Below are 16,558 nucleotides of genomic sequence, written 5' to 3' on the forward strand. Positions count from 1 at the left end.
ACAGGGGCTCTGCAAGTTTGGCTTTTATGACAGCAACATGTTTGGAGAGGAGAATGCCTATCTGTGGCACACATCACTGTATTTGGCTGCCTCTGCCAGTGCTGAATTCTTTGCTGACATTGCTCTGGCTCCTATGGAAGCTGCTAAGGTTACACCATGATGAAGTTTGCCTGCTTTGAACGTATTGTTGCCGATTCCGTGGTGTCTGTGTTGAATAAAGAGAAGGGTAGCAGTGCCTCTCAGGTCCTCAAGAGACTTGGATTTAGAGGTGTATGTAAGGGACTCTTTGCCCGCATCATCATGATCAGCACTCTGCACTACAGTGGTTTATCTATGATTCTGTGAAGGTCTACTTCAGGTTCCCTCGCCCTCCTCCCCCTGAGATGCCAGAGTCTCTGAAGAAGAAGCTTGGGTACACTCAGTAGATAAATGAATGCAAGTATGGGCTGAATCTGCGTGTTGATCAGTATTTGAGGATAATGAAACTGGACGCAGGGAAAAAGCAGCACACGGGAACGAGGTACCGAGGGGAAGAGCCAGGGCAACACTGGGAAATAGATTCACTGAGGTAAGGCCAGGCAAGTACGGGTATTGCTATCTGTTGGTTCTGGTAGATACCTTCTCAGGGTGGGTGGAAGCCTTCCCACTAAGGGAGAGACAGCAATAGTGGAGGAGATAGTGCCTAGGTACGGGATGCCTGTGACTATGGGCTCTGATAACGGACCTGCCTTTGTGAGTCAGATTGTACAAGGGCTGGCCCAAGCTCTGGGAATGAAATATAATCCCCAGAGCTCAGAACAGGTTGAGAGAACAAAGTTGGCAATAGAGACTGGCGGGGACTGGGTGACCCTCCTTCCCTTCGCACTCTTTCAGGCGCGTAACACCCCTTATAAGCTGCCCTTTTGAAATTCTGTATGGAAGATCCCCTCCTGTGTGTATTATGGAAAGGCCCTTATGTTGTTCTCCTTACCGCTCCTACTGCTGTCAAGGTCGACGGGATTGGACTCTGGGTTCACTGCAATCACGTGCGGCAAGCCACACCGAAAGAACAAGAAAAAGCGCAAGCAGAATGGAAGACGAGTCCTCACCCGTACTGAAACTCGTCCGCCGGGAGATCTCCTAATTCTCCTGCTGATCAGCGATGGGAAGACTCATGAGCTGCTCAACGAGACCTCAGGAATCTACCCTCCTGGGCCCACTTATAGTGTCAGTGGCCCAAGATGGAGAAGAGGAAGATTCCTCTACTTGAACAACAGACAGGGGGGAATGTGAGGCAAGCAGAAGTAACGCAGCTTAGATTAGGAGTAGGCCTTCCTACTTGGTAAGATTATCAGGTAGCTCTCGCTTAACAATGACCACTGTTTGCCAATTAGGAAATTAGGAACGGGGCGGAAACCCCCAGGAAAGTTCCGCGCGCGCGAAAGTATTGACCAATGAAATTGCTTTGCAAACGTGTAACCAATCCGCTTCTCACCCTATAAATTTGTGTAACAGCTTGGGCTCGGGGCTCTCTGACCCGCACCACTGCGTTGGTTGCGGGTGGAGAGTTCTGGCTCGAGTCAGTAATAAACTTCCCTTCCTGCGAGTTGCATTGTCTTGGAAGCCTTCTCTCTTCCCACTCGGGATTCGGACATCGGGCATAACAGTAAGTACCTGGGAAATGAAAGCTTTTGAGAATTTTAATTCAGGGTTGTAATTTAGTGTGGAATGTACGTGAATGAAAACCCAAAAGCTTTTGTGTTTTTCCTGAGTATTCTTTTTTAAATTAACCTTTAGTTCTTATTATAGTAACACTGATAGGCAACGTGTTGTTGGTGGCAGATGAACGGAATATATTTTCTATTTTGCTGTTATGTTATTTCTGCTTTCTCACCATTGTGCCCTGATTAAATTCTAGAGACATAACTTCTGTTTCTTTTAATTTGCCATCTAAGCCACTGGGGAAGCCCCTCATCGCATTAGCAGAACAAAATTTATACCACCAAAGTTAGAAATCTGATTATGAAATAACATGTTCCCAATTATTTGGAAGTAATTAGGTCTTTCTCTTTGAAAGGAATGATTTTGAAATAACCCAAACTTTGGGCAATCTTGAATTTCTGTGTTAAAGTAGCAGAAGTATTTGAAACATTCTTTCCATTTATTTGAACTCTTCTCTGACAAACTAGACCACACAGTTCTTTTGCCCATTAGGCTCAGGCAGTTTGATAAAAGAGAATGAAAAAAACAAGACAACTCAGATGTCCTGAGACAGTCGGGTAAGTGATTTGTCTCACAAGAAACTGCGAGGCTTGAGTTCACTGCTGCTGGCGCATAATACACCTCATAAGCAGGGACGGGTCACTGAGCTTATCTTTTGTCAACCAGAGACCAAGGGTTTTAGGAAAAGTGACAGTAAGCTCTCACCTCCCACTGACTCTGAATCTGAATTCCTGAGCTCCTTGAAAGTGAAAGTCACTCAGTCGTGTCTGACTCTTTGTGACCCCATGTACTGCATAATCCATGGACTATAGAGTCCATGGGATTCTCCAGGCCAGAATACTGGAGTGGGTAGCCTATCCCTTCTCCAGGGATCTTCCCAGCCCAGGAATCGAACCGGGATCTCCGGTATTGCAGGTAGATCCTGAGCTCCTTACTTTAATGAATTCCATCCCCTTACTTTGCTCCCTGATGACTGATGGCGACAACAGCCCGCAGAGCAGAAGGTCTGGTCCAATAACTGACGACGGGCTTTTCTCTTCCTTTTCCAGTCCTGCCTTTTCACCTCTTTTTATCTTTTCTCGGCTCGCTGCTCACCTTTGCCATTATCGTTGGGAGGCAGTGGACAGGCATTATCCTTCATCCAAAACAGAACAAGTGAAAATGCATTGCTATCCCAATAGGAACATTTTAATTTAGACATAAGAGCAGCTCACAATGAATATGGACATGTATGGTTTTCCATAGATTTGTTATTGTTCAGTCACTCGGTTGTGTCTGACTCTTTGGGACCCCATAGACTGCAGCACACCACTCTTCCCTGTCCTTCATCAACTCCCGGAGTTTACTGAAGTTCATGTCCATTAAGTCGGTGACTCAATCCAACCATCTCATCCTCTGTCACTCCCTTCTCCTCCTGCCCTCAATCTTTCCCAGCATCAGGGTCTTTTCCAATGAGTCAGCTCTTTGCATCAGATGGCCAAAGTATTGCAGTTTCAGCTTGAGCATCAGTCCTTCCAATGAATATTCAAGTTTGATTTCCTTTAGAATTTACTGTTTGATCTGCTTGTAGTCCAAGGGACTCTCAAGAGTCTTCTCCAACACCACAGTTTGAAAGCATCAATTCTTCAGTGCTCAGCCTTCTTTATGGCCCAACTCTCACATCCACACATGACTACTGGAAAAACTGTAGCTTTAACTAGACAGACATTTGTCAGTAAAGTAATGTCTCTGCTTTTTAATGTGCTGTCTAGGTTGGTCATAGCTTTTCTTCCAAAGAGCAAACATCTTTTAATTTCATGGATGCAGTTACCATCTGCAGTGATTTTGGCGCCCAAGAAAATAAAGTCTGTCACTGTTTCCATTGTTTCCCCATCTATTTGCCATCTATTTGCCATGACAGGATGCCATAATCTTCATTTTTTGAATGTTGAATTTTAAGCCAGCTTTTTCACTCACCTGTTTCACCCTTATCAAGAGGCTCCTTAGTTCCTCTTCACTTTCTGCCATAAGGGTGATGTCATTTGCATATCTGAGGTTATTGATATTTCTCCTGGCAACCTTGATTCCAGCTTGTGATTCATCCAGCCCAGCATTTCAGTGGTATACTCGGCATAGAAGTTAAATAAGCAGGGTGACAATGTACAGCCTTGATGTACTCTTTTCCTGATATGGAACCGGCTGTTTCCTCTGCCTCCCCTTGGGACCCTTGTTGGGCAGAAGTGGCTGCCGTGTGATGGGGGACATAGCAGCTCTGGAAAAGCACAGGTGACCTGGAAGTGGGGCCTCCCTCCCACTCTCACCCGTGCAGCTGGACCACGCAGAGGCAGATGCCCCAGTTCCAGCCAAGCCTTCGAACAGTGCCCATGACACTCTGCCTGCACCCTGCAGACACTGATCTCCCAGATAACCTGCCCCAAGCATCCCATTAAGAGAGAGAGCAGTGAACAATGGGATACATGTGTCTTTCTCAATTTTGGTGACAACATACAGCCTTGTACAGTTCTAACTGTTGCTTCTTGACCTGCATACAGATTTCTCAGGAGGCAGGTCAAGTAGTCTGGTATTCCCATCTCTTTAAGAATTTTCCACAGTTTATTGTGTCCAGTTTATTAGAACTGGACATGGAACAACAGACTGGTTTCAAATCAGAAAAGAAGAACATCAAGGCTGTATATTGTCACCCTGCTTATTTAACTTATATGCAGAGTACATCATGAGAAACGCTGGGCTGGAGGAAGCACAAGCTGGAATCAAGATTGCTGGGAAAAATATCAATAACCTCAGATATGCAGATGACACCACCATTATGGCAGAAAGTGAAGAAGAACTAAAGAGCCTCTTGATGAAAGTGAAGGAGGAGAGTAAAAAAGTTGGCTTAAAAATCAACATTCAGAAAACTAAGATCAAGCCATCTGGTCCCATCACTTCATGGCATACAGATGGAGAAACAATGGAAACAGTGATAGACTTTCTTTAGGGGGGGTTCCAAAATCACTGCAGATGGTGACTGCAGCTATGAAATTAAAAGACACTTGCTCCTTGGAAGAGAAGTTATGACCAACTTAGATAACATATTAAAAAGCAGAGACATTACTTTGTCAACAAAGATCCATCTAGTCAAACCTATGGTTTTTCCAGTAGCCATGTATGGATGGGAGAGTTGAACTATAAAGAAAACAGCGCTGAAGAATTGATGCTTTGGAACTGTGGTGTTGGAGAAGACTCTTGAGAGTCCCTTGGACTACAAGGAGATCCAACCAGTCCATCCTAAAGGAAATCAGTCCTGAAGGACTGATTCAAGGACTGATGCTCAAGTTGAAACTCCAATACTTTGGCCACCTGATGTGAAGAACTGACTCATTAGAAGAGACCCTGGTGCTGGGAAAGAGTGAAGGCGGGAAGAGAAGGGGATGACAGAGGATGAGATGGTTGGATGGCATCACTGACTCAATGGACATGAGTTTGAGTAAGCTCTGGGTGTTGGTGATGGACAGGGAGGGCTGGCATGCTGCGATTCATAGGGTCTCAAAGAGTCAGACATGACAGAGCGACTGAATCGAACTGAACTATTGTGATCCACACAGTCAAAGGCTTTGGCATAGTCAATAAAGCAGAAGTAGATGTTTTTCTGGAACTTTCTTGCTTTTTCTCTGATCCATCCAATCTTGGCAACTTGATCTCTTGTTCCTCTGCCTTTTCTAAATCCAGCTTGAACATCTGGAAGCTCACATTCACCTACTATTGAAGCCTGGCTTGGAAAATTTTGAGCATTACTTTGCTAGCGTGTGAGATGCATACAACTGTGCGCTAGTTTGAGCATTCTTTGGCAGTGCCCTTCTTTAGGATTGGAATGTAAACTGACCTTTTCCAGTGCTGAGTTTTCCAAATTTGCTGGCATATTGAGTGTAGCACTTTCACAGGATCATCTTTTAGAATTTGAAATAGCTCAACTGGAATTCCATCACCTCCAGTAGCTTTGTTCATAGTGATGCTTCCTAAGGCCCACTTGACTTTGCGTTCCAGGATGTCTGGCTCTAGGTGAGTGATCACACCATCGTGGTCATCTGGGTCATGAAGATCTTTTTGTATAGTTCTTCTGTGTATTCTTGCCACCTCTTCTTAATATCTTCTGCTTGTGTTAGGTCCATACCATTTCTGTCCTTTATTGTGTCCGTCTTAGCATGAAATATTCCCTTGGTATCTCAAATTTTCTTGAAGAGATCTCTATTTCTTCATGAAGAGATCATGTAGGCCCAATCAGCTCCCAGGAGCCCAATTTCCTCATTTAGTGGTGTTTTGATATGACCGAGTGATAGTCCATCATACACACAGAGCACATCTAGTTGGAGCTTTAATCTGTCGGTGAGGATTTTGCTGTTTATCGATGTTGCCTCTTGTAGGTGGTGCTGCAGTGCTCATTGGGGTGCATGTGTCTTTTGAATGATGGATTTCTTGGGATCTAGGACTAGATGGGGTGATGTTAGATCCTAGACCTAGCCTTTTTCGATAGTTTATTTTCAGGCATTTGGAGACTGTTAACTATCCTTTGTTTTGCCTGACTACCTTCCCACCTATTGTGTAGGGGGTTCTTTTTACTCAAGGCTCTCTCTCACATTTATTGTTTGTAGATTCGTGAGGATGCCCCATCTGAAGGGGTGGGTTTTGATTTCTGGTTGTCATTTTTGATTGGCATCCCTGCAGTAATTAGGGATGCAGAGCATCTTGGCCTGTGGTGGAGATTTGGGTTTTATATATTTTTTAAAATTCCTTAAAGGGCATGCAGAAAATTTCCCCTTGCTTTAGCCTTCCTAAAAGTTCGTAGTGTTTAGAATTCCTTTCTGCAGAGCCCACCCCCAGGAAATGGCCTCAGGGTAGCTGTGATTAACAACCCCCCAAGGCATCTGAATGTTGGCTTAAAACTCAACATTCAAAAAACGAAGATTATGATATCCGGTCCCATGACTTCATGGCAAATCGATGGGGAAATAATGGAAACAGTGACAGACTTTATTTTCTTGAGCTCCAAAATCACTGTAGATGGTAACTGCAGCCATGAAATTAAAAGACACTTGCTCCTTGCAATAAAAGCTGTAACAAATCTAGACAGCTTATTAAAAAGCAGAGACATTACTTTCCTGACAAAGGCCCGTCTCGTCAAAGCTATGGTTTTTCTAGTAGTCAAGTATGGACGTGAGAGTTGGACCATAGAGAAGGCTGAATGCCGAAGAATTGATGTTTTTGAACTACGGTGTTGGAGAAGACCCTTGAGAGTCCCTTGGGCTGCAAAGAGATCCAACCAGTCAATCCTAAAGGAAATCAGTCCTGAGTATTCATTGGAATATTGATATTGGACTGATGGGCTGATACACTGGACTGATGCTGAAGCTGAAACTCTAATACTTTGGCCACCTGATGCTAAGAGCTGACTCATTGTAAAAGACCCCAATGCTGGGAAAGATTGAAGGCAGGAGATGGAGACGACAGAAGATGAAATGGTTGGATGGCATCACCGACTCAATGGAGATGTGTTTGAGTAAGCTCCGGGAGATAGCGAAGGACAAGGAGGCCTGGCGTGCTGCAGTCCATGGGGTCGCAAAGAGTCGGACACAACTTAGCCACTGAACAAGGACATTTGAAGTAGAAGTGCCATTAAGCACAGGTGGGGCTGTTGTCATTACAGGAAGTCTCCACAAGGTGGCGTCATTACATTCCCCTGCCGGCCTCTGGTTCCGCAGACAAACCAGAGCCTTAGGGAACGTGGGCTTCCTGGGCTGTGAATTGCAGTGGAATGTGCCAGAGTGAAATACCTGCAGCCTTGTGTCTCACGGCTTCTTCCCTCTAAAGCTTCACACACCCGACCCCCAGACTAATCCCAACCGGGACCACGGCACCCAGCTGAGGGTACCTAGGTGCTAGGAGGCTGCACTCTCAGGAGGAAGACTTGAGCTGGGAACCCCAGCACCAGAAGATGTTCAGGCTAGGTTACTATTGCCTCCACGAGCCTCCAGGCTTTGATCCCACTCAGGACTCTGGTCCCAGCTGAGACAAGCCAACAGTTGTGATTTTCAAGGGGCTCAGAAATAATAAAATTAACTAAAAAGGGGCTCAATGAAGGTCACCTTGCCAGGCTATCTGGACCCCCCCCCCCCAAGTCCAAACTTGGGACTCAAGCCTACTCAGGCTCCTGGGATGCCATAGAAGCCCAAATGAGGGAGGTTGGAAAGAATAAAGTTGGCACTGATTTTCTCTCCTTTTTTGACTTCATGCCGATGCTATGTAGGAGTAGAGTCAATCTGCCACCCTGCGCTTGTAGTCAAGGTACAGTCGCCTGATTCGGGCACAACGTACCCATGGAGTATATCTAGTCTTTGGGGGGTTCTTTTGCCATAGGGTTTATTGCAGAAGGTCGAGCAAAGTGCTGAGCATCCGGTCCCTGTGGCTTATCTATCTCACATACACTGTTCTGTGTATTTGAGGAAGGAAGGAAGAAAACAGTCTATGTGGAGTATCTCTTAGAGATGCATGTTTCCATGTATATAGGTGAGAGATAGAGATTTATGTATGTGGAAGGGAGGAAGGAAGGAAGGAAGGAAGCTCATAATCCTTGTGGATTACTATTACAGACACAGATTTGTGTCTATATTAGTCCCAACCTCCTAATTTATCCCAGGCACTTCACTTTTTTCTTGAACTCTTGGTTTGAATTTGAATTCTCAGTCTGTCTTCGGGTTGTAAATTTTTTCTTTTGTTTCACTTTTTTTATTTTGCCTAGAAGGGACATCTTATGCTATTGCCTTCCTTTGTTTGGCTGAGTTACTTTAGAGTATGGTCCTTCTAGATCTATCCCTGTGGCTACCAGTGGCACAACTTCCTCACTTCAGTTCTGGTTTTATGGCTAATAGTCCATCGTATATATGTAGCACATCTTGTTTAAGCTTAATCTGTGAGTGAAGATGCTGCTGTCTCTCTGTGTCAGCTATTGTGAGTAGTGCTGCAGGGCTAGTTGGGGTTGCACGTGTCTTTTCAAATGATGGATTTCTCGGGATCTAGGCCCAGACATGGGGATGTCAGATCCTAGACCTAGCCTCTCTCGACGGTGTATTTTCAGGCATTCAGAGACCGTCCATTATACTGGATGTTCTCAGTGTTCCTTCCCGCCTACTGTGTACAGTATTCCTTCCCTTTCCCCAGGCTCTCTTGCCTTTAGTGTAGCCTCCTGAGGATGCTCTGATGGGACTTGATCTCTTGTTTTCATTTTGATTGGCATTCCTGCAGTAGTTAGGAATCCTGAGCATCCTGTCCTGTGGTGGACATTTGGGTTTTTGCTTTTTCCATGAACGGTGTGAGGAAAATTTACCTGTGGCAGTTGGCTTCCTGAAAGCCAGTTGTGCTTCGAATTTATTTCTGCAATCCTTGCCCCAGGACATGTCCTGAGGACAGCTGTCATTAACAGACCCCAACGCTTGAGAAATAGAGGCGCCAGTGAGCGCCGGAGGTGCAGTTGTAGTTACAGAAAGTGTCCACAGGAGGGCAGCACTTTCCCTGGGGCCACCCCTGGTTCCCTGGGCAACCAGAGCCTTAGCGCAACTTGGCTTCCGGGACTGTGAATTGAAGTGGAAAGTGCCTGAGCAACACTTTAAGGGATTGTGTCTCACTTCTTCCCCCTAAAGCTTCACCCCTCCCCTCCAGACTCATTCCAGCCAGGGCCACAACACCCTGCTGAGGGGCCTAGGAGGCTGAACTCTCAAAAAGGAAGCTTGAGTTGGGAACCCCAGCACCAGAGGTCCTGGGAGCTAGGTAACATTTCCAAGGTCCTGGAAGATAGAGGATCGAATCCCCATCCTTTGGGAACATTAGGGACTCTGGTCTCAGCCAGGGAAACCAGACAGAAGCGGTTTAAGAGGGGTCTCAATTAAGGGCTCGTTGCTCGGCTGTCTCAGCTCCACCTCAATCCAGCAATGGGACCCAAGCCTGCTCAGGCTTCAGGGATGGAATGGCAGTGCAAGTCAGGAAGGTTGGATGGAATAAACAAGGCAATGCTTTTATTTTCCTTAACTTCATGCCTATGCTATGTTGGAGTATATTAATTTTGTGGTTTTCTGTTTGTCATCAGCATACAGCTGCCTGATTCATTTATGAAATATACATACAGCACATCTGTTCTATTTGTATTCTTTTGCCATAAAGGTTTATGCAGAAGGTCAGCATAGTTCCCTGGGCTGATCATCAGGTCCTTGTAGAGCATCTAGTACAGACACAAATTTCTGTGTATGCGTTATTCCCAACCTCCTAATTAATTCCTTGGCCTTTCCTTTATTTTTTAAAAAAATTCTTGTGTTTGAAATCTCAGAATCAATTTTTGTGTTGTAATTTGCTTCTTTTGTATCTCTTTTTAAATTTTGCCTAGAAGGGACATCATATATTCTTGTCTCCCCCTGGCTGATTTTGCTTAGAATGTGATCCTCCAACATCCATTTCTATGGCTACAAGTGGAATAATTTCATAATTTCAGTGCCAGCTTTTCATTGCTGAATGATAGTCCATTGTTGCTAAGTCCCAGGTCCTTTTTGAGCTTTAACCTATCAGTGGACATTTTGCTGGGTGTGTGTCTTAGCTCTTGTAAGTAGTGCTGAAGTGAATGTTGAGGTACATGTGACTTTTTGAATAATGGCTTTCTCAGGATATAGGCTGAGATGTAGGAATGTCAGATTCTAGGGTTAGCTCTCTTGAAAAAAATTTTTTTCTGCCGTGCAGAGGCTGTCAGTTCTAGCAGCTGTTGCCAGTGTTCATTCTGCCAAACATGTGGGTGGCTCCCCATTCCTCCCTGCTCTCTCCCACATATATTGACTTATGAGAATGGCCTTTCTGACTGGTGGGATTTGATTTCTTGTTGCCGTTTTGATTAGCATTCCTCCTGCAATAATTAGGGATGCTGAGCATCTTGTCTTGTGGTGATTAGTGTATTTTTCCTTTCATTTTTTTCTTTTAGGCACGTGTGGGAAATTTACGTTTCGATTGGCATCTTGCAAGTTGGGTGTGTTTGCAACTTTTTTCTCTAATATTTACCCCAGGACCTTTCTTGAGGCAAGCTGTCATTGACAGCACCCCCCTCCCCGCCCCCCGCGCCCCCTTGTGAATTGGAGGTGCCAGTAAACGCCTTTGGTCAAGTTGTAGTTGCAAAAAATGTCCGCAAGGTGGCAGCACTTTTGATGACCACTGCGGTTCCTGGGGCAAACGGAGCATTAGGGAAAGTTAGCTAGCGTTATGGAATAGAGTGGAATGTACCTGAGCGAACATTTAAGGGTTGTGTCTCACTACTTATTCCCCCTAAAGCATCACACACACACACGCACACGGCTTCCAAACTAATCCCAACGGGAGCCACAGCACCTTGCTGACTGTGCTTCAGTGCCTAAAGAGTCTGCACTCTCAGGAAGGAGTCTCCAGCACCAGGAGACTGGAGGTTGGGTGACCCTTGCCCCCAAGGTCTTTGAGGACTTGATCCCACTCGGGTCTCTGGTCCCAACCAGATCACAGCGGACTGTATAGGCTTAAAAAGGGCTCAACGAACACCCTGACGGGCTGTCTCGAAAACACAGCAGTCTAGCCTGGAGACCCAAGCCTGCACAGGCTCCAGGATGGATCATACCCCAAGTCAGGGAGATCGGAGGGAATAAAGCAGGCCCTGCTTTTCTTTCTTTTTCTTTAACATCGTGCTGATGCCGTGTTGGAGGACAGTCGATTGCAGTGTTTGCTTGTCCTCAGTGTACAGTCACCTGATTCGAGTATAACATATCCGTGGTTTATCTCTATTGCAGTTTTGAACTATTTGCCATAAAATGTCAAGAAGAGTGCCAGGCATCAGGTCCTTGTGAATTATATATCTCAGATACACTTTTCTGTGGACATAAAGAAGGAAGTTAGGAAATAATCTTTGTGGATTATCTCTTAGAGATACAGATTTCTGTCTTTAGAGATACGGATTGCTCTCTATATATGGAAGGTAGAAAGGAAGAAATGGGATAATCACTGTAGGTTATCTATTACAGTACAGATTTCTTGTGTATGTGTGCCCAGACGTCCTAATTCATTCCTGGGCCGTCACTTACATTTCTCTGGAATCCTTCCTTTGAATTCTCAGAGTCGCTTTTTAGGTTGTAAATTTGTTGCCTTGTATGTCTACTTTTATTTTGCCTGGAAGGTACCTCATAAAGCGTGGTCTTCCTCTGCCTGACAGACTTCCCTTAGTATATGACCCTTCAAGGACCACCCCTGTGGCTACTCCTGTCATAATTCCCTGATTTCAGTGATGGTTTTTTATGAGTGAGAAACAGTCTACTGTAAAGATGTACCACAGCTTGTTTCAGCTTTAATCCCTCATTGGAGATTTTGCTGGTAGTGGGTCTCGGCTATTAGAAGCAGTGCTGAAGCTTTGTTGGGCTGTCTGTGCCTTTTGATCAATGGTTTCTCAGGATATAGACCAAGGTGTGGGAATGTCAGATCCTAGTTTTAATCTCTCTGAGAGTTTTTTTTTCAGGCTTTCAGAAACTGTCCATTATATTGACTGTTGCCAATGTATATTTCCAGAGACAGCTTAGGGGGATTCTTTTTCCTCCAGGCTCTCGCCCACATTTTTCGGCTGTAGATTGGTGATGATGACCGCTGTGACTGGCAGGGTTTGATTTTCCATTGTCGTTTTGAATGGCACTGCTCCAGCAATTAGGGATCCTAGTATCTTGTCCTGTTGCAGGTTTGATTTTGTTTTGGCTTTTTTTTTTTCCCCCGTTAAAGGTTGTCAGGAGAATTTGCCTTTGACAGTTGGGTTATTGAAAGTCGGCTGTGTTTGGAATTTGTTTCTCCATTATCCGCCCCAGGACCTTTCCTGAGGCGGGTAAAGTTAATTTCTGTCATTAACAGAAATCCAGCCCTCCTGATTTGAGTTACCATTGAACGCCGGAGAAAATGTTGTAGTTACAGAAAATGTCCACAAGGCGGCAGCATTACTCAGGCCTACCTTTGGTTCCTGGGGTAATAAAAACCTTAGGGAAAATTTGCTTCTTGGGCTGGGAAATAGAGAGGAGTGTGCCTGAGCTAACCCGAGAGGGCTTGAGTCTCAGTAATCTTTCCCCCTACAGCACCGCACAAACAGCCCGCCCTGGCTAATCTTTCCAGGACCACAGCACACCGCTGAGGGTGCTTAGGTGCTACGTGCTGGGAGGCTGCACTCTCAGGAAAAAGGCTTGAGCTGGGATCCGCAGCACCTGGAGAGGTCGAGGCTAGCTGAGCCTTGCCCTCAAATCCCCGGATGGCATTCAGGACTCTGGTCCCAGCCAGAACGTAGGAGACAGTAAACCTTTAAAAGGGTCAACCAAGGGTACCCCACCAGGCTGTGTCAACCGCCCCAGTTCAGCAGTGGGACCCAAGCCTGTCCAGGCTCCAGGGACGTGATAGCCTCCCCAGTCAGGGAGGCCGGAGATAAGAGAGGAGGCCCTGCTCTTCTCTCCTTTTCTTAGCATCCTGTCAATGCTGCGGTGCAGTACACTCGATTTGCAATCTTGTGGTTCTTGTCAGCGAACAGCTTCCTGACTCAGGTATACGTATTTATGGGGTGGGGTAGCACTATTTTTATTTATTTATTTTTGGCCATAGAAGGATGAGAAGAGTGCTGAACATCAGCTCCTTCTGAGTTATCTATCTCCGTGTATACATAGGACAAACTTAGGAGATAATTATTGTGGATTATCTCTTAGAGTTGCAGATTTCTGTGTATCTGTGCAAGGAACGAAGTTCCCAAAGACCATGGTCTCAGGCTAATTTCAGGGGTTTAATCTGCTGCACCTGGGGGTGCAAGCGCTAATTTCTTTCCTCTTCTTCCATCGCATAGCCCCTGGTGTTCTGCTTTGGTTTTGAACACAGCTCTGCCTGTATGCTGCTCTGATGCCTGTTCTCTGCCCAGACAAGAGAGGGTGAAGGCCAAGAGTTATCAGGGGTCACTTGTGCAGCCAGGCTGGCATATGGTAGCCACAGTTGGGGCTTACTGGGGAGTGCCTGCAGCTGTAGAGACCTCCTGGATGTTGCTATAGCCTGAGGTGCGTCACACACTCTCCCAGAGGAACTGGCCCTGCATCATGAGTTCCTAGGAAGAGCCGAGCTGCTTAGGCTCCCAGCAAGCGGCGCACAGTAACCTGTGCCTGCTCACAGCTTGGAGGCAACGACCACCTCTAGAGTCAAGGCCTCAGGGGCAGTGTTTTGTTCGCCGCCTCATATATTCTTCCTGGCTTTGGCAGTTGCTAGTGGCTTACGTTTTCCCCTCTGGAATCATAAACTGAAGTCCTTACATAAGCATAAGGTGAGTGATAACTAATGTAAAAGTAATAATGTGCTATTATTCTTCGCAAGAGTTGGACACGACTGAGCAATGTTCACTTCCTGATGATCATGATTATTCTTCCTGTTTGATAACATTGCTTTCAAAGAATTACATTACCATACGTTATGCCCTTCTTACTCTCTTTTAGCTGGAGAAACCGCATTTCAGTCTATCATCACAAATAAGCAGGTTTTTTTAAATATAATGTTTCTGGTATTGTATTATGGATATGACTGTAATTCTATATGCCAAGAACTTTTATGATTCATTCATTAATGCATAATGTGAAGCAATCCTATGGTTTACTCTAGGCTACCAGAAAGCAATCATATTTCTGCTTCTTCATTATCAGTGCATGAATCATTGTGCCTGGTAATGATATATATAAAACTTTCTTTTTCATATCATTTTTTCATTTTTGATGTCTAGCATTAGTAATACATATAACACCTACAGTATTTTGTATCATGTAAGATAATATTGATGTTTGTACTGACAGACCATCTTGTAAACAGATGATATAAACTTAAAGTATTCATAAATACAGTATGGCAACTCACTCCAGTTTTCTTACCTGGAAAATTCCATGAACAGAAGAGCCCGGCAGACTATGGCCCATGGGGTAGCAAAGAGTCGGACACAACTGAGTGACTAACACACCTGAGATAGCACACATCCACAAAATATACATAAATCAATTTACAACAACAACTGACAGACCATCTTATAAACAGATGATGTAAACTTAGCGTACTGATAAATACAGTATGGTACTATAAGTGTATTTCCTCTCCCTTATGCTTTTAATAGCTTCTTTCTCTAGCTTACTTTATTGTAAGAATATAGCATATAGTAAATATAACACACAATATGTTTTAATAGACATTTATGTTGTCTTTAAGGTTTCTGGTCAGCAGTAGGCTAATAGTAGTTAAGTTTTAGGGGATTCAAAACTTATACACAGACTTTCAACTGTGCAAGAGTCAAATGTATATTAAAATTCGAGAAGATGGCCGCTGCCGGGGGTGCTTCTCACCTTCACCTGCGCCGGTCCTCGCTGACCCCGGTCGGAAGCCAGAGAGTAAAATATGAATGGAAGAGTGGATTACGTGGTTACCGAGGAAGAGATCAATCTCACCAGAGGACCGTCGGGGCTGGGCTTCAACATCGTCGGTGGGACAGATCAGCAGTATGTCTCCAATGACAGTGGCATCTTCGTCAGCCGCATCAAAGAGAACGGGGCTGCAGCCCTGGATGGGCGGCCCCAGGAGGGTGATAAGATCCTCTCGGTCAACGGCCAAGACCTAAAGAGCCTGCTGCACCAGGATGCAGTAGACCTCTTCCGTAACGCAGGCTGTGCTGTGTCCCTGAGAGTGCAGCACAGGTTAGAGGTGCAGAATGGGCCCATAGGACCTCAAGGTGAAGGGGAGCCAGGCGGTATTCCCGTAACTGTGGTGCTGGTGCCAGCGTTTGCCCTCACCGTGGGAGCAGCCTGGGCCTTCATGAGATACCCGCAACAACTAAAAACTTGCTTTCTTCCTGTGCTCCCAAAGAAGATACATTTCTCTTTTTCTCTCACCCTCTCCTGCCAGTCTTCCATAACTGTCCCTCTACACAGCCAGCTCATGATTTCAAGAGACTGCTACTCAACCAGAATCTTTCTATTCGAAATCTCTGAATCCTCATATTCTCATGGGAGAGTAAAGGCAGTGTTTGAAGGAAACCCGAAAGAAGGACTTGCCTAGAACAAACGAAGAGTTATGTATTTTAGTAGAACCGCCAATAGAAGTTCAGCTACAACCCAAAAAATGGGAAAGGTCCAATCTTCCCATCACCTTGCAGTATTCCTTTTTTTCTTACCTGGCATGTGTCAAAGGCCAGCTGTAATAAGAGGGAAAAAGGATTTTTCTCTTTAATGATCTTCCTTGGGAAGTTTTTGTGGCCTTTTATTTAATTTCTAACTATTACTACCTACTTGGGCACCTACTTTGTATCAAACAAAGATGAATGAGAAGAACATTTCTACTTTTTAAAAAAAGCAAATATACACACACACACACTCATATATATATACATACAGATTCATGTATGATAGTATAATATTGATGCCTTATGGAGAATTAAAGAAATGGAAAGCAAAAAAAAAAATTCAAGAAGATACATTTTAGAAAGAGAGAACAATGAATGCAAAGGTCCTGAAGTAGGAAAACTCTTGGCGTGTTTGGTGAACAAAAAGATGGCTGGAGCATGATGACCAAGAGAAAGAAGGGTGGTAGTAGATGAAGCTGGAGAGGTGAGTAGGAGCCAGAATATGTGGGAAATGGTTCTCAGTACTCATTGCTCATTAGAATCAGTAGAAGTGCTTTAAAAAATACACATGACTAGGTCCCCTCTCTTTAAGAAGCCGATTTTGACTTAGATAGGACTGAGACAAAGGTCGTGTGAAAACATCTTTGGGGATACCGATGGATAGCCAAGGTTTGGACT

General features: G+C 44.8%; 1 pseudogene; it reads left to right on the plus strand.

Moving 5' to 3' along the window:
* The first annotated feature begins 15,088 nt into the window (after window positions 1-15,088).
* On the plus strand, window positions 15,089-15,816 carry LOC136157375 (synaptojanin-2-binding protein pseudogene; annotated as a pseudogene).
* The last annotated feature ends 742 nt before the right edge of the window (window positions 15,817-16,558 follow it).

The sequence above is a fragment of the Muntiacus reevesi genome, chromosome 2 (assembly GCF_963930625.1).
Source record: "Muntiacus reevesi chromosome 2, mMunRee1.1, whole genome shotgun sequence".
Lineage (NCBI taxonomy): Eukaryota > Metazoa > Chordata > Mammalia > Artiodactyla > Cervidae > Muntiacus > Muntiacus reevesi.